Here is a 26,053-nt window from a genome sequence, read left to right as displayed (position 1 = left end):
TCCACGAACAGCTCCGAGGAAGCGGCTATCGACAATACCCCATCATCAGAGTTCACGGACAGTGGTGGGGTAGTGGTGGGGGTCGCACCTAGAATGGAATGCAGTGCCTCGTAGAAACGGCATGTCTGGGGCTGGGATCTGGAGCGTCCATTTGACAATTTGGTCTTCTGGTACGCTTGTCTCAGCTCCTTGATTTTCACGCGGCACTGCGTTGCATCCCGGCTATATCCTCTCTCCGTCATGGCTTTTGAGATCTTCTCATAGATCTTCGCATTGTCTTTTTGATCGCTGCTCCAAAAGCACGGACTCATCGCCCCACACAGCGATCAGATCCAAGACTTCCCAATCTGTCCATGCTGGGGCCCTCTTTCTATTCTGCGATTGCATGGTTACCTCTGCTGGAAAGCTCTGCATTGTTGCCAGTGCTGCTGAGCTCACCACGATGTCCAAACAGGAAATGAGATTCAAACTGGCCAGACAGGAAAAGGAATTCAAATTTTCCTGGGGCTTTTCCTGTGTGGCTGGTCAGAGCATCCAAGCTCGGACTGCTGTCCAGAGCGTCAACAGAGTGGTGCACTGTGGGATAGCTCCCGGAGCTATTAGCATTGAATTCCATCCACTCTAACCCTAATTCGACATGGACATGTTGAATTTAGCGCTACTCCCCTCCTCGGGGAGGAGTACAGAAATCGATTTAAAGAGACCTCTATGTCGAAATAAATAGCTTCGTTGTGTGGACGGGTGCAGGGTTAATTTGAATTAACGCTGCTAAATTTGACATAACCTCCTAGTGTAGACCAGGCCTAAATGAACTAGGAGAAAGGAAGTATGATCCTCATTTTACTGTTAAACTGAGGCAAAGAGATTAAGTGACTTGCTTAAGGTAACAGAGGGAGTGTGTGGCTGAGATGGGGACTGAATTCAGATCTCCTGAGTCTCACCACAGCGCCTCAGTAACAAGATCATTCTTCCATTCTGCTCCCGCTTGTGGGTGCTCGACCCCCTTCTGCCTCTGGCTCAGCCTGACTCCACCCCTGCCCTGTCCCCTCCTGCCCCTGCCCCGCCCCCATTCCAACCCTTTCCCCAAAGTCCCTGCCCCAACTCCACCCCCTCCCTGTCCCTATTCCTATTCCTTCCTCAAATTCTCGCATCTTTCCTGCCTTCTCCCCTGAGCGCGCCACATTCCCGCTCCTCCCCCTCCCGTCCAGCATGCTGCCAAACAGCTGTTTGGCTGCAGCAAGGCGGGAAGTGCTGGGAGGTAAGTGGAGGAGTGGGAATGCGGCGCACTCAGGGGAGGAGGCAGAGGAGGAGGTGGGGGGGGAGCTTGGCTGCCAGTGGGTGCAGAGCACACACACTAAAGTTTCCTCGTGGGTGCTCCAGCCCCAGAGCACCCATGGAGTCAGTACCTGTGCATTCTTCCACTCTATGCATTAGTTCTCATCTATTCCACAAGTGATTCATTTTATTTTTCTACTTTAAATGATACAGTACTACAAAGGCACTCACAATTACCTGTTATCCAACTGGATAGAATAAAATGTCAAAAGCTTTGGAACCATGAAATCTCATTTCCATGGGTTTATGTGAACTTGTTATACATTTTAAGTGTTTTCTCTGTAGTTTCTTTACATGATATTTAAGGAAGTTTTATCAAGGTTTCTTGCAATGAAAAACTATGAACTATCAATTGCCATTTAACTACTGCTAAACATGAAAAATAAAATGTACTTTGAAAATGTATCATGAAGCATGTAGAGAATTCAATTTTATCTAAAAGTCCCTACTGCATTTGGTACTGTGAGAACAGTGTTCTAAATAGAATAGTCATGTCTGTGTAACCACCAGCATTCTTATTAACATTTGGAAATTTTCCACAATCAGACTTTAGCTTAGTCCTAAATGTTGGCTAAAGTATTATGCAGTACTCACAAAATGAGCCATGAAATACAAAAATACAGTTTTTCAAATTGTAGTGGCTCTAGCTATTTTAACACTGATGATAACCGAATGTATTATATGCGGGCCTTTAAGAGAGAAACAGTTTTCCCCTCCCATGAAAAATTTTGAGATTTTGAAAATTTCCCCGCATAGAATTGTGACTAATTGTTGAAATTTCAAAAAATTTCATGAACCAAAAATCACGGGAGAGGGGAGGTTAAGTTCAGGTCAATCAAAAAGTTTTGTTTCAATAATTTTGAAATGTTTTGTTCTGAGTTCAATCTTTTTTATTTTTAACTATAAAATTAACTCAAAATAAAAAGTAATTTTGAACCCCCAAACCAGAACTTTTCATTTAGAACAGATCAAAATGGGACATTTCAATAATTTCAAAGCTTTGCATTTTTTTTTTTCTTTTTTTGAACAGGAATTTTTTTTAAACTGATCCTTTCCTGCTAAAAGTTTTGTTTTTTTCACAAACTGCCATTTTCCAGTGAATAAATGTTTCATCCACTAATTCCTGATCAGCTCAAGTTCATAGTAACTAAGTCATTTTAAACTTGCCAGGATTAGATATACTCACTTTGTCACCAGTTAAGCGTTTGAGCTTCTAACTTGAGCTATCTTCTTCAAATATTTCCACCCACGGTACAAATTTTGGTATCTTTATAAGCAGGAAGAGTTCCTTATTTCTATCTGTCAGATTATAGTATTTGAAATCACATATTATTGAAAAAATCCGGGGGAGGGGGGTAGGCTCTATGGGGACCTAAGGACTGGGGAGGTAATAATTGTTTTTGGATTATTTAAATAGAAGAAATGGGCATGAAAAATGTAGTCAGGAAACTATTACCTGAATCTTTGTGGACAAATGCATTTAAAATGAAAATTATGCTTGGAACTGTTACATCCAGAACTACCAGATTTCTAAGAAACTTTGGAAGTCTTGCTCACTAATACCGTTGATACAAAGATCTTAAGATACATCATGCTAACAATTTCAGAGGCTACAGCAGAGCTCTTCAGCAGCCCCGTCAAGCTAAATATGGAGCAGCATATAGGAGTACATCAGTCACAGGAGACACTATGCATTCTTATTCTTATTTATTATTTATAGCGTGGTAGTACCCAGAGGCCACCAATCAGGGATCAGGGCTCAGTGCAATAGATGTTGTACACACATACAATGAAAACGTACCCCGGCCTCAAAGAGTATAGAATATAAGCATTCTGTTTTCCTGACCAAAAATGTTAAAAGCCTAAAGCAGAAAAAAGAGGGGAGGGTTATAGAACAGCAAGGAGAAATGTCAAAAGTTAAATAAATAAATAAAACACACAACAAGCCAAACACGTTTTTCATGACAGGTGATTAAATTAAAAAAAAAAAAAAAGTTAAAATACCTTTTATTTGATGAGTAGCCCACAGCTCAGAAATGCATGTTGGTTAAACAATCTTGAGCATCTCCCATGAAGATATCAAGGGGTGGACGTGGAAGGCTCACAAACTTTCACTGAAAAAGAATAATACTGCTTTCAATATGCCTATCAGATAACAATGTGCCTCTCAGTTAACATTTTGCCAGCATGATACCGAAATGAAAAATAGCAATCTACCTAAAATGCTGCACTTGGGACAGATAGATGTTGAGATATTTGCTTTCAAGTTCCTATAATAATAGCACATGTGGTTTTTTTTTTTTTTTTTTTTTTTTTGGTAAGAAACAGCTGTCCATAAAAGCAAATTCAGGTCACAACAAATGGATAGTAGGGATGTTTCCAGGCTTGTAAGTAGCTCAGTAATTTTCCTGCCCATATATCACATTCCAGATTGTAAAATTGGTTGGGCAATCAGCTTTTCTAAAACCAATCATGAAAAACTGTCTGTCACATTTTTTATTTGAACTGGGCCCATATAGAACATGGTTGCAACCAAGGTCCTGTTGTGGCACCAAATCTTGTATAAAGGGGGTCAAATGAGGTGTCTGAGACAAGATTATGGTTTGCTGGTTATGATATGTTGCCTATATGTGTGTATCAATTTTGTAGTTGAAGTTATGAATATTGGCTCTATACTGCCTGTATTTCAAACTTATGCTATGCTTCTGGGAGACATCCCAGACAAGTTGGTGTTAGATCTGCCTAGCCTGCTTGATGGCCCATTAAGGACCATCAGCTATACAACTGACCCATTGAGAGAAGGCAGATACGCCTTGCAACTCAGAAAAGGATGCAGGGACTGGCCCATGTAACTCCAGACTCCATTTTGCTGTAATTTTCCACAGTAAGGACAAAGAGGTGTTCTTACACCCGGAAAAGATTATAAAAGGCTGATGCCTCATCTCCATTGGGTCTTCAATCCTGCTTCTTACCTCTGGTGGGACTTTGCTATAAATGGAAGCTCTACACAAAGGACTGAATGACCCATCCCAGCTGTGGATGTACTCCAAAGACTTGATTTAAACCTTCAGTTTATTTCATCACTGCTACAAGCCTGAACCAAGAACTTTGCCATTACTGTATGTAATTGATTCTATTTAACCAATTCTAGCTCTCATCTCTATCTTTTTCCTTTTATGAATAAACCTTTAGATTTTAGATTCTAAAGGACTGGCAACAGCATGATTTGTGGGTAAGATCTGGTTTGTATATTGACCTGGGTCTGGGGCTTGGTCCTTCGGGATCAAGAGAACCTTTTTTTTCTTTTACTAGGGTATTGGTTTTCATAACCATTTGTCCCCATAACGAGTGGCACTGGTGGTGATACTGGATAACTGGAGTGTCTAAGGAAATTGCTTGTGTGACTTGTGGTTAGCTAGTGGGGTGAGAACAAAGTCCTTTTTGTCTGGCTGGTTTGGTTTGCCTTAGAGGTGGAGAAACCCCAGCCTTGGGCTGTAACTGCCCTGTTTTAAGCAATTTGTCCTGAATTAGCACTCTCAGTTGTGTCCCACCAGAACCAGCATCGTTACACCGGCACAGAAAGAATAATCATGATTTTTAAAGAGGTTTATGAGTATTTAATAACAAAAGTGTAGAAAAAACATCCATAACAAAGGAATAGAGTCTATACTCTGTTTTCAATCTTGTCCAAATGTAGGATTCAGGCAATTTAGATAATATCTCATGCTCCTTCATATCTTCATTTCTTCACTGTTTGTTAGCTCCATGCAATGCTGTAATATTTTAATTAAAGCTGATCAAAAAATGGAATTTTCATACCCATAGGAAATTCAGAGATATCAACATTTGATTTTGTCCCAAATTATAAAAGTCTAAATGAAGCTTTTCAACCTTATCAAAATAAAATAGTTCAATAATTTCCCATGAAAATTTTGACAATCTATATATTCCTGTGAAAGGTTTTGACTTCTTTGAACCAGCATTTTCAGGAAACAAACTGTTCCCTCAGAAAATTTTTGATCAGCTCTAATTCTATATTAAAAAAAAAAAAAAAAACACTGTTAAATCACCACAGCACCACTGTGAGTTACTTCTCCCATGTTTAAGAAAGATAAATTTAAATTGTAACAGGTGCAGAGAAGAGCTACTAGGATGATCAGGGGAATGGAAAACCCATCTTATGAGAGGAGACTCAAGAAGCTTGACTTGTTTAGCCTAACCAAAATAGGGCTGAAGGGAGATATGAATGTTCTCTTTAAATACATCAGAGGAATAAATACCAGGGAGGGAGAGACATTAAGTGCTAATGTTGACACAAGAACAAATGTATGTAAACTGGCAACCAACAAGTTTAGGGTTGAAATTAGAGGAATGTTTCTAACCATCAAAGGAGTGAAGTTCTAGAACAGCCTTCCAAGGGGAGAAGTGGGTGCAAAAAGAACCCCTAACTGGTTTCAAGACTGAGCTTGGTAAGTTTATGGAGGCGATGGTATGATGAGATTGTCTATAATGTCATGTGGCCGATCTGTGACTGCTGTTAACAGATATCCCCAATGGCCCGAGATGGGATACTAGATGGGCAGGGCTCTGAGTTACTACAGATAATTCTTTCCCAGGTGTCTGGCTAGTGGGTCTTGCTGACATGCTCAGGGTATAACTGATCACCATATTTGGAGTTGGGAAGGAATTTTCTCCAAGGTCAGATTCGCAGAAACCCTCGGCCCGTGCTGCTTCCAGCAGCTCCCATTGGCCTGGAGCAGCGAACTGCGGACAGTGGGAGTCGCGATCGGCCGGACCTGCGGACGCGGCAGGTAAACAAACTAGCCCGGCCTGCCAAGGGCTTTCCCTAAACAAGCAGCATCCCAAATTTGGGAAACACTGCCCTACAGCATAGGGCATGGGTAACTTGCTAGTTTAAACTAGTATAAATGGTGGATTCTCAGTAACTTGAAGTCTTTACATCATGATTTGAATAAGTCAGCCAGAGGTTATGAGCCTATTACAGGAGTGGCTGGGAGAGGTTCTGTGGCCTGTTATGTGCGGGAGGTCAGACCAGATGATCATGATGGTCCCTTCTGGCCTAAAAGTCTATGAAATAATGTTCCTATTTTACACAGTGAAGGAAACTGAAGCAGATTTATGGTTTTAATTATTGTTAAGTGATATGCTCAAGGCCACACAATGGTCTTGATCCTCCACAGTCTTATGCCCTAAGTTATACCTGTAGAAAATGAATACAAAATTGGTATACAACAAACAGTAGTGTTTTAAATCCACTTTACGCATGCGTAAATTACTACACAAGGAGCAAGACACTGGGAAATCAGGTCCAGTTGGTTCATGACAGACTCAGTATTAGGATTCCAGAGTTCCTACCCACATTCAGTTCAGTGGAGCATAGCCCTGTTCAACAGACTAAAACAATATATTAGCTAACCAGGGATTCTGGGACCTGCAGAATAAGGGCAAGGCAAGGATTAGAAAATAGTATACCATCAACAACCATCTCTGACAAAAGAGAAATTAAGAAAACAAATCTTTAAGGCCTGGGCATCTGAGACTTAGTAGGCCCTAGATTAGTATGATTTTTCAGTAAGGCTGAAAAAGTTACATATGGAGGAATAAAGTCCTTTATAAGTTTCAAAAACTATTTTATTATTGCCAGAAATTTTGTATTCAGAAAGAAGGGACAAAGAGACCCAACAGTTAGTTTTGCTTTGCGCTTGAATTTTTTTCACAGCTTTCTAAAATATTTCTCTTTATTTGGGTTCCAACTTCTGGAGTGCCAGCTGAATTCCGTATGTTTTATATTTTATTTTTTAAAAAGAGTTATGCTTTGGTGTAAGTTTTATGTAGCTTACCCTTTATGTACTCTTACTGATTTCTATGTAAGCTTTAATTAGTCTATAAATATGGCAATATATGCTTAAATATACGCCATTAAGATCAGTGCCGTTTATGAACACTGGCAGTTGCATACTGGATCAAATCAGTGGTTCATCTATTAGTTCAGTGTCCTAACATCAATAGTGAGTTGTACCAGCTGGTTATGGGGCAGTTGGAAGTAACCCCTCCTACGAGGAAAATTTCTAACACCTCATTAGCTTCTGCCCAAAAGCATGAGGCTTCATATGCCTTCAAAAATCTGTTATAACTGGCTATCCTTGTTATTCATAAATTCCAATCCTTGTTTGGAACCTGCTAAATTCCTGGCCTTGATAATATCATGTGACCGGGAGTTCTGCAAGCTAATTCCTTTGTTTTGTTATAATTCAAGCAGTTTGTGCTACTTGTGTGTGCTCTGTTAGTAATCTGTTAGCAAACATTAACACTTTTCATCCTTTACTTTCTGTATATTTGATTAATGTATTAACTATTTGTGACGAAGTGGATCTGTTCTTAATATTTCCTCTGAATACTGTGTGGGTGCCTCAGTTTCTGATCGACACTCTGTCTCCTAGCAACTAATGGCCAGGCCCTTCCCCCCTGCAAGGGGATGCTAAAGGTGTGGGAGAACAAAGAGGTCAGGTGATCTCCTGGCCCGGGAAAGGAACAAAGCAGAGAAGGAGGGTCTGGACGGGGTTTTCAGTTTGGAGCTGGCTGGGGACTAGGAGTGAGGGCAGAAGACGGGGGTATCTGGCTCACGGGACCCCAGGATGGACCCGGCTCAGGGGTCTGGTTCTCTGGACCTACAAGCTCTATTTTAGACCGTGTTCCTGTCATCTAATAAACCTCTGTTTTACTGGCTGGCTGAGAGTCACGTCTGACTGCGAAGTGGGGGGTGCGTGCAGGATCCTCTGGCTTCCCCAGGACCCCGCCTGGGCGGACTCGCTGTGGGAAGCGCACGGAGGGGCATATGCTGAATGCTCCAATGTCAGACCCAGGAGGTGAAGCTGTGTGAGCTTCTTGCCCTGACGACAGTCTGCTCCGAGGGAGAGGAGGCTCCCCAAAGTCCTGACTGGCTTTGTGGGGAGCAGTTCCAAAGCATCGCCCGGGGACTCCGTGACACTATTCTTTAGAATCTTTAGGCTATTAACGAAGAGTATATTGAGTTCTAAGGCCCAGAACTCTGATCCTTGATCGATAAGTAACCCTATTCAGGAATTCTGTGTGTCAGACTGTGGGTAGGTCTACACTTACCTCCAGGTCCGGCGGTAAGCAATCGATCTTCTGGGATCGATCCCGGAAGTGCTCGCCATCAACGCCGTTAATCCAGCTCGGCGAGAGGAGTACGCGGCATCGATGGGGGAGCCTGCCTGCCGCGTCTGGACCCGTGGTAAGTTCGAACTAAGGTACTTCGAATTCAGCTACGTTATTAACGTAGCTGAATTTGTGTACCTTAGTTCGAAATGGGGGGTTAGTGTGGACCAGGCCTGTATTTAATGATCTTGGGTGCCTCTATGTGCATAAAACTCCAGATTGTCTGGGAAACCATTCCCTTAATTTTACACACACACACACACACATATACACAAACACATACACAGCAGATAGGAAAGAATAACTATGGGGGAAGAAAGACCCACTGAAATATATTATCTTGTTAGGCCTATCAACTGTTAATCATGTTTTTACACACAAATCAGGTAAACTGAGAATGTATAGAAATGACATCAAAACATGTTTCTTTTGGCAAAAGTTCTCTTTGTTTGGAAACCCTAAACAATGACATTGGTACAGTATGGGAACTTAGTTGGGGAATGAAATCTACCACGTTCTTCCAGATAAAGTGGGGGAGAGACACACAGAAAGCTCTTTATTGTCATCATCGCTGCTGCCGCCACCACCAAGGCGGTAACATATCTATTCTTTCTGTATTTTGTAAAATGTACTAATCTCTGATTGATAATCTGTGATCAACTAATTCCAGTTGAGCCCGTTATTTGACAATCTTGAATCATCATTAACTCAGACATGCAATAGCTCCATAATAAATTTCTTGTTTCATGTGCTCCCCTTCTAAGGAAATAAAACACACATAAAAGTAAAAAAGTGAAACAATTGTACTAAATCTGCACCACCTTTTCTCCCATTGTTGGAGGAATTACAAGCAATGGAAAATAAGGCTAAAGATCTTTGGTAAACCCTAATTCCAGTCTCACAGCTCTTGGGTAATTCACATGAAATGCCTTCTCCTCCAGGTACCATCCTTCCAAACCAGCACTAATAGCAGTTGATTCAGTGTCTATACAGTTGTTTCATTTCCCTATCACAGCTCTCCACTAGTTCCATCTCTGCAGGGAAAAAATCTGTAGAGAGAGATTTAATGCTGCTATGGCACTCTGGTAGCAGAAAGCCTATGTTAAAGGCCATTGCTATAGAAGTGTGCCACTTATGGTAAATTTCATGCTTACCACCTCCCCACCCCCATAATACCACATGGATTTAATACACACAAATTTGTTACTATATATTGTGTGCAGGAGGGCAACATGTTGTGTGTTTACTGTTCCAATTTTTGCCATAGTAAGCAGGATTAACCTAAATTTGCTGTCCTCAGTGCCATTTAGCAGAGAGGAAATTATGGTTCCTTCTGAGCTAGCTCTAATAGAGGTGTAGAACACACTGTTTCTTAGGGCAGAAAAGTGTTAAGTGACTGCTTTATGTGAGTGGCTACACAGGAAGAACAGTTAGTGAAACTGGGCTGAAAGGGGAAGGCAATTTGTGGTTTGCAGTTTGCTTAGGGCAGCAAAAGCATTAGAGAAGGCCCTGGCTCTTAAAAATAATATCTGGCGGGTAGGTAGTAGAATGTCAGACTCACCAAAACACACTTCCTCCAAACAGTTCAACTAACTCTATTTTTAAATGAGCTTGTAAAGAGAGAAGTGGAGGAAAAAAGTTGGCACCTTATATACAAGACCTCTGTTCTGAAAAGGCAATGAATTATATGGGCAGCTCTTATTACTGAAAGCTAAAACAATTAAAGATGTAATAAAAGATTGCAGAAAAGTTATTTGATGCCAGCGTCATCAGAGCTATCGTCAGCTAACCAGTCTGAAGGGTAATGTTCTTATTAACTGCCAATAATATTCATCCATTAAAAAATTAAACAAACGTATTAGACTATTAAGTAACAATTTATGCCTTCAGTGATGCTTTTGTATGCACCCTTGGTGTATTAAAGATTTCTAGTGGTGCATAAACAGATTCTTAATTAATGAACAAACATAAAAGAACCAGGATTTATGAATACAGTGCAAAAACTGCAACCAGGGTAATCCGTTTGATCTTATTCTTTGTCCTTGATCAGCATGTCAGTGTCTACAGATCTGACTCCGGATGAGTACTGAGTAAAAATGTGAGAAGCAACATCACTCGGTACACTGTATGTTACACCGGGAGAAGTAAAACACAGCTGTATTTTGTCTGTGCTTGTTATACTGAAGCTTTGTTAGGCTTTTTAAAATGCAATACTCATTTTTGTCATTCATGAAACCAAACCAAACAAACACAGAACCAAAGTCCTGCCCTCTGTTTCATGCACAAGTTGCTCCTTTTTGCCATTGCGCCAGTGCAGCATGATCTACCATGCCCAGGGTACACTCCTGTTTCCAAACAGCGGACCCCTTGGAATATAGTGCACACACTCCAAGGAAATTTGGTATGCTGGATTTGTGGTATTGTATTGTCATGCAAACAGCTCCGCAGGGAAGATGCTTGGCATGAAGAATGCACTAAAGGGAAGAACATGAGCGGGACTAAGGTACCCCCATTCCTCTGCATCAGTCTCCCTGAACCACCACAGATATACCACCTGCATCGCAGGAATTCCCCTTCACTCAAGCGGGACTATGAACAGTAACTGGGAGAGAGGGCAATTGCCTGCAATAGCCTGACAAAACTTTATCTAATTAAACTTAATTCAATAAAGGTTTAACTTAATACCTTTGGGGTCCATTGTATTAAAAATGCAATTGTTTATGTATTACAGGGGATTGTATATAACTTTTCGAGGAAATTTACTAATCTAAACCTTGGGGAGATGTTAGGAACTTCAAAGAACTGTTTGGGAAAATGTGTGAAATGGGTTTCCTAGGAGGTATTGTGAGTTCTTTTGAAGTTACACCCTGGGAGAAAAAATCTACTGATTTCCTGCTCCTGAAAACTCCAGGCCAGAGAACCCTGAACAGTATAAAGGATGGACTCGACTTGTCATGGGTGCACATAACAGCTAAAGCTGTTATGAACTTGTGACCATAGAAGAGACACTTTTGTGGTGTGTGAAGGACTAATCATCTGCCAGAGCTCATGCTGGCATCAGACTGATCTCTGATTAGCTTAATAGCCATGTCTATATGAGAGAGCTCACAGTAGCACAGCTGTACCGATGCAGTTGCGCTGCTGTAAGCTTTCCTGCTCTATGCTGACGGGAGAGAGCTCTCCCATCAACATAATTAACCCACCCAGAATGAGCGGTTGTGGCAGAATGTCGGCAGGAAAGCAGCTCCTGCTGACATAGCATGGCCCAAACCAGCGCTTCTGTCGGTGTAACTTATGTCATTTGGGGTGAGTTTTTTTTCCCCACCCTGGAGCAACTATAAGTTATATCAACAAAATTGTTAGTGTAGACATAGCCTTAGTATGCATGTAGGTTCTTTTATTTTTTTAATATGTCTTCTCTGTAGTCTTAAGATAAAAAATATTACATACGTTTGCATAGAAAGAGCAGTGTGATAGCTTAATTCTAGGCAGTTAAACTGTTAATAGTCTCTGAAATGAAAGCAAGGGGAGTGCTTAGGCAGATTCTCTTTTGTTGGAAATGAGAGAGTGCAGGCAAGGAACTATTCTGCCTGGTGATATCCCGGTCAGAAAGAAGAGAGACATTGGTCTCCCCCTGAGAGAGGTGACAGGTAAGAAATCCAGAGGCCTGAGAGTGGGTGTCCATGCCAGACCACTGAGGGGAAATACAGACACAGTTGCCCTGAACTGTGACACTAATGGCAGGATTTTACTTAGTGTCTAATATCTAAATTTTGAAAAAGCACTTCCAATATTGTGCGTGTTAAAAGCTAATATGAAGAGCTGTACACTGGAAGCCATGTGCAGTGCACAACAAGTTGTATCAGTACTGCAAAACGAAGGAACTACACTGCATATTCTTGAGTACCATATTGATTATCTATTTACATGTAAACAGATAGAGGACACACTTATTATGTCTCATTGCCTCTAAAAACTGAGTAATTTCAAGTAGCTGTAATCTTTTAAGTTATAAAGAACTATACTGTTGTGTATGGGGTTATTTTGGGAATCCCTTCCCTCTCTTCTCAGTTGCCCTCCAGAGACTTATGGGCCACTAAATGTTCTGCATCAGTTCTCCCAATTTCTGTGAAGCACCAGTAGGTGAACTCCCCTCACAATCTTCCCTACTTCCACATACGTATGGGAAGACACCTAGATCATCCCTTCAGGACAATCGTTCCTTGGTTGTTAGGAAATTATGTTTGTGGCTTTGGAGTTGTCCTGGTACTTTTACCACATCTGATCTTAACAGCTGGAGTTCAGGAAGCTCTTTAGTATCTCTGTTATGGCAATATTTGTCTTGCTGTTGCCGCTGTTTAATTTTTGTCACCTTTCCCCCAAATGATGGCTTCAAAAGTTCATTTGTTGTATGCAGTCCATGTGCAGTGAAAAATTAGATGATGTAGTGGGCTGCTGCCCAGGCCTTCTGTTAGTGCATTTCTCTGGTAGAGCAATGGTATTTGCGGGTGTGACGAAGTGGGACTGTTCTTAATGTTTTCTCTGAATACAGTGTGGGTGCCTCAGTTTCCCCTATGCATTTCTTAAGTCTCTAGGGGGTGAGATTGTTGCAGAGCAAAGGGCCAGTGCACCTAAAAGGCCGACACTCTATCTTCTGGCAACTAATGGCCGGGGCCCTTCCTGCCTGTAAGGAAATAGCTAAAGGTGTTGGAGAACAAAGAGATCAGGTGACCTCCTGGCCCGGGAAAGGAACAAAGCCCAGAGGAGGAGGGGCTGGAGGGTGAATTAGTTTGGTGCTGCCTGGGGACGAGGAGTGAGTGCAGATGTGGGTGTCTGGCTCGCTGCCCCCCAGGATGGACCCGGCTGAGGGGTCCTGTTCTCTGTACCTACAAGCTCTGTTTTAGACCACGTTCCTGTCATCTAATAAACATCTGTTTTATTGGCTGGTTAAGAGTCACATCTGACTGCGAATTGTGGGTGCAGGACCCTGTGGCTTCCCCAGGACCCCACCCGGGGACTCCTTTGTAGGGAGCAGTTCCAGAGCATCGCCCGGGGATTCTGTCACAGTGGGTTTTTAATTAGTATGCTTTTTTAATTGTTTCTTTACACCTGTTTCTGCTTTGCCATTACACTGGCTGTGATGTGTGGAGAAGGATGGTGATGTGATATCTTTCTATTCAGCTAATGCTGAAAACTATGCAACAAATTCCCAATAGGAAAACGGAGGCCCATTAATTATAATGAGCATTTGAAATTTCATGCTGGGCTGACTGAGTTTTGCAGCAGTCACTGACAGAAGTTTCTGCTCTTGTATATAAGGGGTCTGGTTCCCAATAATCCAAATGGTAATCAGCCATCACAAGGTAAAATTTGTTTTGCCATGTACATAAATCCATTTCTAGCTTGCTCCATGGCTGATACGATATTTTGTGTGCTTCTCCTTGCAGACTGGCTAAAAATGTATTGCAGCTATGTCCCTGGCTCATGTCGTCTTTCACCTCACTTCTCATGTTTGGCTAATACAGGATGTGCCAGGCATTGGTACACATGCTTCAGCACCAGTGTGGCTTGTGTGTGTGTGGATTAGGATTAGCAGACACATCTTTCTGCATTGTGACCCCCGTAGCATTTATAGAGCCTTTGTACTGTCAGTTCTTCTATATGTCCCACTATTCATGAATATTAAATGTCACCTTTCCCATCCCTAACCAGATGACCATTCTGAATGCTTGAACAGCATAGAATCATAGAAGACTAGAGTTGGAAGAGACCTCAGGAGGTCATCTAGTCCAACCCTCTGTTTGGATATATCTCTATCTGCAGCTTGACTATATCCATCACAAGAGGGAATTCTACTTAGTTGATGTATTCAAGTTCCTGATGAAACTCCCCCTTTTTGCATATGCTGAAGATTTCATAATACAGTGTCTCAGCAATCACAGTCCTTTGTGGTAAAACTGCCCTAGACAAAAAATCTGCAATGAACACCAGACACATTGTACAGCCAAGCAATGTTTTTAACTTTCATTAACATTTTTTGAAGAAATTTTGGAGCTGATAGCTTTATTCCAAAGGTTTTTATTCTGTATCTATGTACGACTTGCTTGGTGCATGAACCACAATGGCTAAGCATTCCTTCTCTATTTGAGCACAGTTTTGTTCTGTGGAATATAGTGCCCTAGGAGCAAATACAGGCTGACCATTTTATGAAAACTCTGATCCCAATTGGTATTCACTAGCATCACATTGAAGGGTTACAGGTTCTTTTACAGCACAATATATTAGGCGTGAATGTCTAGGAACTAACTTTTGGATCTGTTTGAAGCACCTTGTTCAAAATTCTTTGTCCAGACTTGTAGATACTTCATAATTTGTCACTGAGGCCCTGAAGAAGCTCCACTTTTCATAGGTATCCCTGCCTGCACTGCACCAGGGAATGGAATGTTGCTCAGAGTCATTGCTGAAGTGACTCAGTGCCTCAGGTCAGACATAATGAAGAATTAAAGCAATAAAAAATACCCTTTTGGTTCTGCCATGATAATAAGAACTAATATAAAGAGCGGCAGCCAGGAAGCCCCAATGCACAACAAGAAGATTTATTGAGCCTATAAAATCCAGAAACTTTACTACATATTCTCGAGCACCATCTACTAGAACCTTATCTAAAACTATTTATTAGGGTTGTCAAGCAATTGAAAAAATTAATTGCTATTAATCGCGTGATTAATCGAGCAGTTAAACAATAATAGAATACTATTTATGGTACTTGTATGAGGTGAATTGAAAAATACCATTTCTTTTGTTTATCATTTGTTATAGTGCAAATATTTGTAATAAAAATAATATAAAGTGAGTACTGTACACTTTGTATTGTGTTGTAATTGAAATCAATGTATTAAAAAATGTAGAAAAACATCCAAAATGTTGAATAAATTTAAATTAGTATTCCATTGTTTAACAGTGCGATTAAAACTGTGATTTATTGTGATTGATTTTTCTTGAGTTAATTGCATGCGTTAATGTGATTAATCGACAGCCCTACTATTTATATATAGAGAAAGCATTTACATAACATTTCTGCTTTGGGCTAAAGTTCTTGAGTTCATAAGAGAACAGTTACTGCCATGGTCACCAGTACGTGTTACCGTCCTGAGGGGAGATTTCTACCTCAGAGGAGAATTTACCTTAAGTTATAACTCAAGCTGAGCAGGAATTCTCTGTCTGAAAAGAAAAGAAAAGGAACAAAGACAGAAAACACAGTTTCCACTATATTAAAATTTTCTATGCGGAATTTCAAATTTTGCCATTTTTTTCAAGTTTTGGTCAGGAAAATCAAAATCAAATATTTTGTACTGGGTGAGACAACTCAAATTAGAATATTTTATTTAAGTGAATTAACCTGAAATATTTTGCTTTGAATTAGTTCAAATAAATAAAAACAAAATCCCTGCATTTTCCTAGAAGATTGCGTAGTTGTAGTTCATACACCTATTTCTCCTAAGACCAAGCACATGTCTTCTAGGATGTACCCAGAATCATATGGCTCCCTGATGATCCATGCAGTTTGATCAATTGGGTCCACATTGCATCTTGATAGATTTTGTCCTTCAGAGAACTCTTATCATATGAAACCATGAGGGCCCAAACTACAACTCCCATGAGGCAATAGACATGCAATGTCATGTTTAATGTTTGAAACATTTCATTTAGAACAAAAATTCTGAAACAAAATGTTTGAACATTTCTGAATTGCTTTTTTTCAGAATCTGTATTTCAAAATTTCAATTTTTTTTTCTTCTGGGCTGGAAACAAGTGTTGAAGTGTCAATTTCCTGCCGGATAAATATTCCAAATTTTGATCAGCTCTAGTTCTTACACACACAATATTTTCCTCAGTTGGCAGTAATACATTCAAGTGACCGTGACTAGGTGTGCTGAAGGTAGCATGTGGAAAGCATTTGAGAGGGTGACTGAGAAATAAGTCATACTTAAAATGGCAAAATTCACCTCCAGGGGACTTAGGAAACTAGCTGAAGCAATCTTGGAACCATTAGCTATTATCTTCAAGAACTCATGGAGGACAGGTGAGGTCCGAAGGACTGGAGAAAGGCAAACATAGTACTTATCATTTAGAAGGGAAACTAAGAGGACTTGGGAAATTCTACAACAAGGAGCACAAATTTGATACCTGGAAATATACCGGAACAAATTTTTAAACAATCAGTTTGTAAGCACTTCGAGAAGCTAATCTATGTGGAAAGATTAGAAAACAGGGCATGGTTAGTCTTGAGAAAAGAAGACTGAAGACTTGTTAATTCTTCAAATATGTTGAGGGTTGTAAAAAGAGGACAGTGATCAGTTGTTCTCCATGTGTACTGAGCATAGGAAAAGAGGAATCGGTGTAATTTGCAGGAAGGGAGATTTAGCCGCCAGCACATCCCTTGCCTGCACCGCTTCCCGCCGCCCCTATTGGCCTGGGACGGCAAACCATGGCCAGTGGGGGCCATGATCGGCCAAACCTGCCGTGTGAGCAGGTAAATAAACTGGCCCGGCCCGCCAGGGTGCTTACCCTGGTGAGCCGCGTGCCAGAGGTTGCCGACCCCTGGGTTAGCTATTAGGAAAGCTTTCTAACTATAGGATAGTTAAGTATTGGAAAGGGCTTCCAAGGGAGGTTGTGGAATCTGTGTCATTGGAGGTTTTTAAGAATAGGTTAGACAAACACCTGGCAGGGATAGGCTAGGTATACTTGGTCCAGCCTCAGCATGGGGGAATATGGGATGGACTAGAGCTTAGACAACCTCTTAAGGTCCCTTCCAGACCAACATTTTTTTATAATTCTATAACTGGCATTGAGGCAATGCCGAAAAGACAATTCACAAAATAATTCAATTGCAAGCAAAAGCCTGCATGCTTCATTTTCACTTGGTCCATGCCAGAAAACTTATGCATGACCTAACCCTAAATTTAAAAATATCCCTAAAAATGATTTTCTCATTGGGGTCTTTCTTTAGCTGCTGTATAAATTACAACTCTAAATCTAGAAATAGCTTTAGAACTGGGAAGGTATACCATGTTTCTTTTGAGGGCACATCCCTTAAGATCATTAAGACAGTCTGCTCCCTCAGTGTTTGCCTGAACTCTTCAATGCTACTCAAACAGCCATAGTTAAACAGATGCCATTTTCCATTTCTCACTGCAGAATGCTATATCTCCTTCCTATAGGTTTCAGACTTAACTACAGTGATACACATATTCATGACTGCTGTGATCCTCTGTAACTACGAAATAACTGCTGACATTTTAAAAGATACATTTATGTCAAATTTCAGAGTAGCAGCCGTGTTAGTTTGTATCCGCAAAAAGAACAGGAGTACTTGTGGCACCTTAGAGACTAACAAATTTATTTGAGCATAAGCTTTCGTGGGCTATAGCCCACTTCTTCGGATGTCAAAGAACAGCAACAGGATGCTTAAGGCAGATCATCTCAGCACTCTGCTCTCTCCAGACTCCCATTTTCTACTAGATAATGGAATTATCTATTTAATTAACCTCTATATCTTTAGAGCAAATCAGGTGTTCCATTTTTGATCTACACTTTTTCTTTACTACTTTCTGCATTTTCCGATGCTAAGTATTTCTTGCTAATTTTGACAAAAAATTCAAATTCTAAAATTATTTTTAAAAGGTTTCAAAGATGTCCTTTTTCTTGTTTCTGGAATTATATTATACTGCTGCATTAGTTTCAGAACATCATATTGGTTAATTTCTTTCATGTGTTTCTCCAACTAATATAATTCCTTTTGCAGTGCATGAAAACTAATTAGGGAATATTAAATTGTATCAAAGCTCAATGGGAGCTGAGGATACTCATCACTTCTGAAAAATCAGCCCACTTATTTAAAAACCTAAATATAGATTCAGATGCCTATTTTTAGGCACCCACATTTGAAAATTGTAGCCATAGTTTATATTAAGCCAAATGTAATGAAATGTATATGTATATGTATATAAAATATAATCTTTTGTTCTAAAGGCCCTGCAATTACTTTGTATTGTATGTACTATGTACTATACAGCCACCTCTCCATGGTATCTGAGTTTACCACGATTTTTCACTATAATTAGAATAGTAGACAACTGTAGTAATGGATGGGACCTATGTTGGTTTTTGTGACTTCATTGTAGGAATCATTCATCTGAAACTAAAATGTAACAGCCTGTGAGGTGGGACAGTAGCTATTCTGTCCTAGTAATGCTAGTCAAGGTTTTTGGAGAGGAAATGAAAAGTAGCATTTCCAACAGTAACCACAGGGGGAATTTTAATAGATCCAAATTGGAATTTGGCTAAGAAACCAGGGATGTCAACTCTACTCTTGTGAAAAATGTAATGTAATCTTGTTACTTCAAGTGTTCGTGCCCTCAATTTTCTAGTCTTATGCAAACCGTTTTCCTCTCCCTCTCCCCCAAAAACAAACAATCCAGCTAATGCAATTCATTTTTTCTGCCTTAGCAGGAAAGTCATATACTGTAAAAAGAAGCACAAATATAAAGAGGAAAAAATAAGCAAAGTGTCTGAAAAACAGTAAAAAGCCACAATTAAAAACAACAATTATACAAAACACATTTCAAATAGGTACATGACATTTGTTTTATCTACTTTCCTAATGTTCCTTATCTACAAGGTTGACACAGTTGCTCAGTAATGGAGTAAGCAAACAGATTAAAACAGTATCTACTGACTGAAATTGAAATTGGGAATCCAAAATAACAGGTTGCTCTGAAGCTATACCTTACTTCAATGTAAGTGACACAGATTAGGCCAAATAATCTTTTGGACATTAGACAGGCTATAGAAGTAATGTCATTATATGCCATAGGCATGGAAAACTATGTACAAGTCGTGTTTATTAAAAAGGCTTTCAAACTTGCATAGCCTACAGGCCAAATCTCAAGATGCAAGAATGGGTCTCAACACTGTGAAAGATAATCAGTTTGCCCAGTATTTGAAATTGAATTCTATAAACATGGAAAGGGGAAAGACCGGTTATTGGCACAATAATTCGTGACCAAATGAACCAATTCCAACCTAATACAGGGAAAAGAAAATTCATCCACCATGTATGAGGGAGACATATAGCCAATGTGTGAGAATTTTAAGTTGGTTAGGCAATGGCTGCACAAGAAAACAACATTGACCTGGGGGACACGGAACACATTTACATACCTGGAAGACAGCTTCCCGCCTGTAGGAACTGCAGTGCCCTGAAAGCAGTAGAATCAGAAGAGGAGAAAGTGATCTCTCATGCATTCCAACAGTATTATCTAGAACAGTGGTTTTCAAACTTTGTTCATTTGTGGACCCCCTAAAAAAACTTGAAATGGAGGTGCAGACCCCTTTGGAAATTTTAGACATAGTTAGTGGGCCCCCAGATTGAAAACCACTGATCTAGAATATATTTTGTGCCAAAGAATAATGCACAAAATATATATATTTGGAGAACAGTATGAGAGGAAACTGCAAGAAGTCAAAATGAAGGTGGTGAAAGGTGCTTTGACAAAGCCGCATCAAGAATTCAAGCAGCTGCAGACTGTAAAAAGTGTTTGAGAAAACTCCTGAAGGTGCAAGAAAGAAACTGTTAGATTTACAAAAGAGACAACTGAAAAAGTGTTAAAATATTGAGGGACTCAAGAGTGCAAATGAAGATCTGATGGCAAAAAAGATCAAACTGATTTCACAGGAACTTTGGATGTACCTTGGGAGTAAACCAGACAAAAGCCAGAACCAGCAAGAAAAATACTTTCTGCCTTCCATTCTTGGTGAGTCAAACACCAGAACTGAAAATAAGCAAGGGAAACAGTTGAACAAAACCACGAAGAAAACAGTTGATAATAAAATGCCTTCAAATCATAGTAATTCTGAGGAAACCCAGACCTCCTTAACAATATGGCAGGTATAAGATGACAAGCAATCTTCTGAAATGCCCATAGTAAGAACAAGCTCTGACTAGGGCAGAAGGCCTGCAAGACTATAATAATGATGGTGCTTTGCATGAGAACTAGGAACAGAAAACTACGGAATTGTATTGTTGTGTTTGTAAGTGATTGGAGGAATAATGTAACTGTGTCCCACCAACTGTAACCTGTGCACTCCAGCAGTGCTCAATGTAGTGCACAAAGTGTTAGAGTGTACAGCAAACCTCTGGAGCTCTGCTTAAAAAAGAATTAATCCTGTATGAGTGTCCTGAATTCATGGTCAAATACAATACACTATCTAGACAGAAGCTAGACTTGGACGTTTTAACCACCTTGTAGTTGGGGGATGAATTAAAAATAGAACCCGAACACAAATTGTCATCTGGGGTTTTGGACCAAAATCCACATTTCCAGATCAGGAAGGAGAAAACTGCTGCTAGAGGGAGAAGAGGAAAACAAACCCTTTCTGTGGAAAGGGAGAGCAAGCATTTCACCCTTGGCTACTTTTACTTGCACAGGGAACAGTGAATATCAGAGTGACCAGGAGAAAGCCATGGGAAGATAGGGCAAGCTCCAGCACAGAAGAAAGAACCCAACCTTCAAAACTCCTTATCCCCACCCCTTTCCTTCTAACAGCCAGGAAAGAATTTCCGTCCTGATGCATTGTTTCATTCTCCTGTGAAATTTAGCCGTATACCTTCTTTTCATGCATTTTTGTTATCTTGTACCTGCCTTCTTTAGAATACTGAATAGCTACCCAGTCATATTGCTTTGACCTGTTTTACTTTGCAGCAAGTACCACAAATGTAATCCCGCAAGCTGTAAATGTAAATACTGGATATTTATTCCACTTAACCTGAAGACTAAAAATATCAAGAAGCTGCAACCCAACTATTACTGCTTCCTCTGCAACTCTGCTTCAGTATTGACTGTAATCAGAGACAAGGCTGAGAGCAAACAATACCGCTCACACAACTCATTCTATCCAGAACCTCGTAGAACCAAAATCTAACAACATCACATCATGTCTTCCCAAGACTAAAACTTGCTAAGAAAAATGATGTGGAAAGCTTGTAACAGTGTCACCTGTTGAACTGAGCCATACCAGTATATGGATATAAATTCTCCCTCCACCAGGAGTCAAGAGTGAGGAGTGCCTCCTCTAGCACTAGGAACAAGCTCAGCAGCTGCACTTCCTGGGCCTCAGGACTTGAAAGACCTAAACATATCTAAGTCCTTCATTTCAAGAAATGGCTCTAATTTTAGACACCAAATTCCCAAAACATTCAATATGAAACTGGTTTTTCTCTTTTATTGCTATAAGTACTAAAAAAAAATCACAAAAGAGTTATCATAAAAGGTTTAGAGAAAGAATAAAGGAATGAATCCCACAGCATTTTAAGCAAAGCTGGTTACATTTTTCCTATACAACATGGTTTTTTTTTAAAAGAAAATTGGTTTTTCAACCAAAACAATGTGTTTAAAATTTTCATTTTCATAAAAATTCTCTTTTTCATCAAAAAATGAGACCCAAAAATGTTTCAAGTTAAATTGTTGTTTTGGGGAGTACAATAAATTTTTAGTGAAAATTTTTGATTTTTTTCTTCAGTTTTGGATAAAATATTCCTTTTATCTTTCAAAGACTTATTTTTGTTAATTTTCTTTTTTTAAAGCAGAAAACTGAATTTTTATTGAAAACTGTTTGCCATAACCAGATTGTTTTTGTCAAAAACAATGTAGTGGGAAATTAAAAATATATATATATTTAAATATTTCCCATGGAAAATAATTGTCGTTATTCAACCAGATCTAATGTAAATTTCCTGCATGGATACATTTTGTGTGTGTGTCTCATTGTGAATCTGTGTCACATGATGCATCCCAACTTGCGCTTTCATAGGTTGCAAGATATGGCTCTAACCAAGGAAGAAACACATCACCTACTTCCCCTTTTTCCTTGAGAGAAGAAAAGCAGCACCTTCCCATCTCACCTACCAGGATCAAGCATTGTATCACAGCATGGATGAATTACAACTTCTGCACCAGTCTTTTTTTTTAAAAGGCCCCCCATTTGCAATGTCACTTTCTGTTACTCTGGAGCAAAGCTTCACCCCTTACCCATCACACTGTTCTCAGTTTCCCCCCCTATTATCCAACATCTATATGAACTGTTTGGGAAAGCTGGTGAGGCAATACAAGTTGAAATGTCAGGAAAATGCAGATAATACTCAGTACAAGATCTTTACATCCAATGTAAACAGTACCACACTCTGTTTCCTCAATGCCTTGCTGGTGTCACCCTTGGATGAAGAGTAGAGGGTGTGGACTTCTGAATGGTATTAGCTGTCCAGATGGTTTTTTGCTGCCATGGCTATCGACACCAAAAAAACCCAACACCACAGAGAGGCTTGTCAGTGAAGAAGACAGAACTTTTCACAGGAGATGGGCCTAGAGTATGGAACTTATTGTCACAAAATGAGAACAAGCAGTTTCAGAACTAAATGCAAATCTTATTTCCCGGATGTAAATTTTACACAATAATGTTGTCACACACACTTTCAAACCCACCCTATAGTAGCATGACATAGTGTACTTTGCATATATCTTTAACAGGGATACAGCATACATATGGTATTATGCCATTTCTGTGTATTTTATTACATGTATTTTGTTGTGTTGTATGTTTTTGTGATTTACTGTAGACAATTGGACCTTCATATATTTTCAGTAAATGTCTTCCTCTCCAATATGTATGCATTACTCCAGACACTGACAGTAATAAACAAGATTCATGACTAATTTTCATTTGCAGATCATTTAACAGCATGATGTAGACAATTATACTTAATTTTATATCTAAACATCAATATTTCATCTTATCTAGAAAGCAGCAGCAGTAACACCTGCAAAGTTTGGTCAAGGGCAAATAAGGCAAACTTTGAAAATAATGAATATATGTACTAACAACAGCATTTGTTTTTCAACGCACTTTCCCATAGGCTAATTTCCTTGCAGAAATATTAGTAAAGCTTGCTTGCTAAGACTTCTTTATCAGCAAGTACCATTACGGCCTCATTAACTGTCTTTGATTTTCACAACAAAGTTTTTGCTTGTTTTTTCAGGGCCATCTTGTCTATATCAAAATTGTAATATCAGGAGTTTTGAGTATCCAGCGGGTGGATTTTGTAGGTTATGAAATATATGAAAAGTTGTGGCATTCCTTTCAGTTTCTTAGAAAATATCAAGAAAAATGTAAACCTGCTAAACTTCAGAGCTGGCCTTCTCATGCAAAAAACACTATTAATAAAGCAGCAATATGTTTTCAGTGGTTTAAAAAAGAGGCTCCCACAAAAAAGTCTCTCTTTTTGTCTGTGGTAAACTCTGTAGTAATGGCATGTGTGCCACAGTAGGGAGACAATGAAAAGCTTAGAAATCTATTAGATTTTTTTTTCCTGTATAAGCAAAAATATCCACTCCACCTCATTCAATGGGGATGAGGAAGATCTCTTGAGTGGACAGCAGGGAATGAACAGAGCTCTGTGGCTTGTGTGTGGTGATATAAGTGTTCAGGCATGGCAGGACATGGGGTGCCCCCTTCATCAGATCCTGCACCTCCCAATCAGTTGGGGCAGGGGAACTGGGTCAGCAGATTGGCTCTCAGTTGTGACACCCCCAAACCTCCCCCGCTGCTCTATAGCATGCTTAAGCTCAAGTGGGCTTTTCAAAAGAAATTTGTTCCTGGGACTCTCTACACTTGTTTTTTTTTTTTTCTTTTTTTCTGTTTAAGCAAAAATCCTCTGTCATAACTGTGACTGAGGAGGGAAACAGCAGTGCTTGGCAAACAAATGCTTATGGCATATGCTTGCTGGAAATTTTCACACTTTGCTCCTGAAAAAATACACTGAGGGTGAGATCCTGGTTCCATTGAAGTCAATGGCAAAATTCCTATTCTCTTTAATGGGGCCAGGATTTCATCCATAGTGTATAAATAGTATAAATATATTTGATGTTAATAATTTGAAATAGGGAGTAAAGACTGACAAAGGACTCTACTAGTATGCTCTCTGTCTCAGCTAGATAAATGTATCCCAGTTCAGTGTGGCAAGGAACTATCTCCTGTTAACTAGACTATTACATGTCCTGGGTGCAGGGATTTGCAAATTAGTATGACTGAGCCAGCTATGACGGATTACTTAATTCCACTCAGCAATCTATGGATCCAATTATGTAACTGACCAGTATTCACTAGCACTACTCTTTTGTGTAATAACTACTCAGGGTCAGTAAGGGATGTGAAGTTTGGTCCCATACACCAGCCCCAAAACCCACTGTCAGGAAATAAAGATATTACCCAGTAGTGCTTTATTTTCCTGCCCCGGTTATATGACGAAATGATGTCTGGCCTCAGTCACATGACAGAGGACAATATCCACTGGCTATTGTTATAGGGAGTGAGTGTGCCTCTGCCAGGAAATCATCCCTCATAAAGAGGGATATAATCAGAGAAGAACAAGTGTTTTCCTTTACCTCCGTGAAATTTGCCTGCAGAAATCCACACTTTGCATTCTAGCTATGGGAAGCCCTGTTTCAGTTTACGTTTTTACCATAAACAGAGAGGACATTCTTTACATTTTTAATTCTGCTTTACAATAAAGCAAACAAAGGTATTTAAACTCCTCCGAGGCACATTAGAAAGTTACTCTGTACTAATCAGAGAGTAATATCACACTTCCCAGAGAAAGTTATTTTGAAAATATCTGAAAATTATCCCTCTGTAGTGGGTAATCCTGGGTGGCATAAGAACTACCCCACATACAGGGGACAAAACCAGGAGAAAGGGAATATGGTCAGAATGTCTCTAGGGTCCAGTGATTCCTGGGCTACTGCAATGGCCTGTTGGAAACAAAACGGTAAGTTTGAGTAGTGTTTCACACTGCTATCCAAGGAGGATCCATGCTGCTCTTGGTCATGTATGTTCTAGGGCTGATATTAGTGCATTAGTAGCAAAACTCTTAAATAAGAACATGACCTTTCTTCTATGTTGCTAATATAGAACTCCCACAAACTTTAAACAGGCACAAGCATCAAGTGCATGTTATATTAACACATAGCCTACTGCCTACCAGTTCTACTGTATTTTAAGAGATTGTGAAATTACTTGATTCAGTTTTTACCTTCCATCAGAAAAGTCATGACCAGTATGTCTAGGGAAATAGAAAATCTGCATATTCATGAATAAGAGATCAGTGACTAAGACAAAATTGTCTGCACAGATCAGACTGCTCCTTTCATTTACAACAATGAAAATAACATTGCAACATTAAAAAGATCAAGTTCACTGAGGACAACTAAGTGTTCAACAGGCGACAACACCGCTAGCTCAAAGGGAAGACAGAAGTGCATAATTTGTGCCAGGGCTTGCCAGGGTTGAGCCCCGGCACCTCTATGTCTGGGAGTTCATAGCCCCAGCATCTTTGGGATTTCTGCATCAGTTATGAAAGTAATAAAAAAAATTGCTGGAGCCTTGGCACCTAATTGCTTGAGCC

The 26,053-nt window shown here is 39.9% G+C and overlaps 1 protein-coding gene across 3 annotated transcripts in view; it reads right to left on the bottom strand.

Moving 5' to 3' along the window:
• CDH18 (cadherin 18) overlaps window positions 1-26,053 on the bottom strand; it is a 922,085-nt gene that overhangs the window by 693,458 nt on the left and 202,574 nt on the right. For all 3 annotated transcript variants that reach the window (XM_054020313.1, XM_054020314.1, XM_054020315.1), the window contains exon 2: window positions 3,340-3,449. The gene's annotated coding sequence lies outside the window, so the exon portion shown is untranslated. The remainder of the gene's footprint in view (window positions 1-3,339; window positions 3,450-26,053) is intronic.

This window comes from Malaclemys terrapin, chromosome 2 (assembly GCF_027887155.1).
Source record: "Malaclemys terrapin pileata isolate rMalTer1 chromosome 2, rMalTer1.hap1, whole genome shotgun sequence".
Lineage (NCBI taxonomy): Eukaryota > Metazoa > Chordata > Testudines > Emydidae > Malaclemys > Malaclemys terrapin.
The sequence above is the reverse complement of the archived record's forward strand: the minus strand, read 5'-3'. Positions and strand labels throughout refer to the sequence as shown.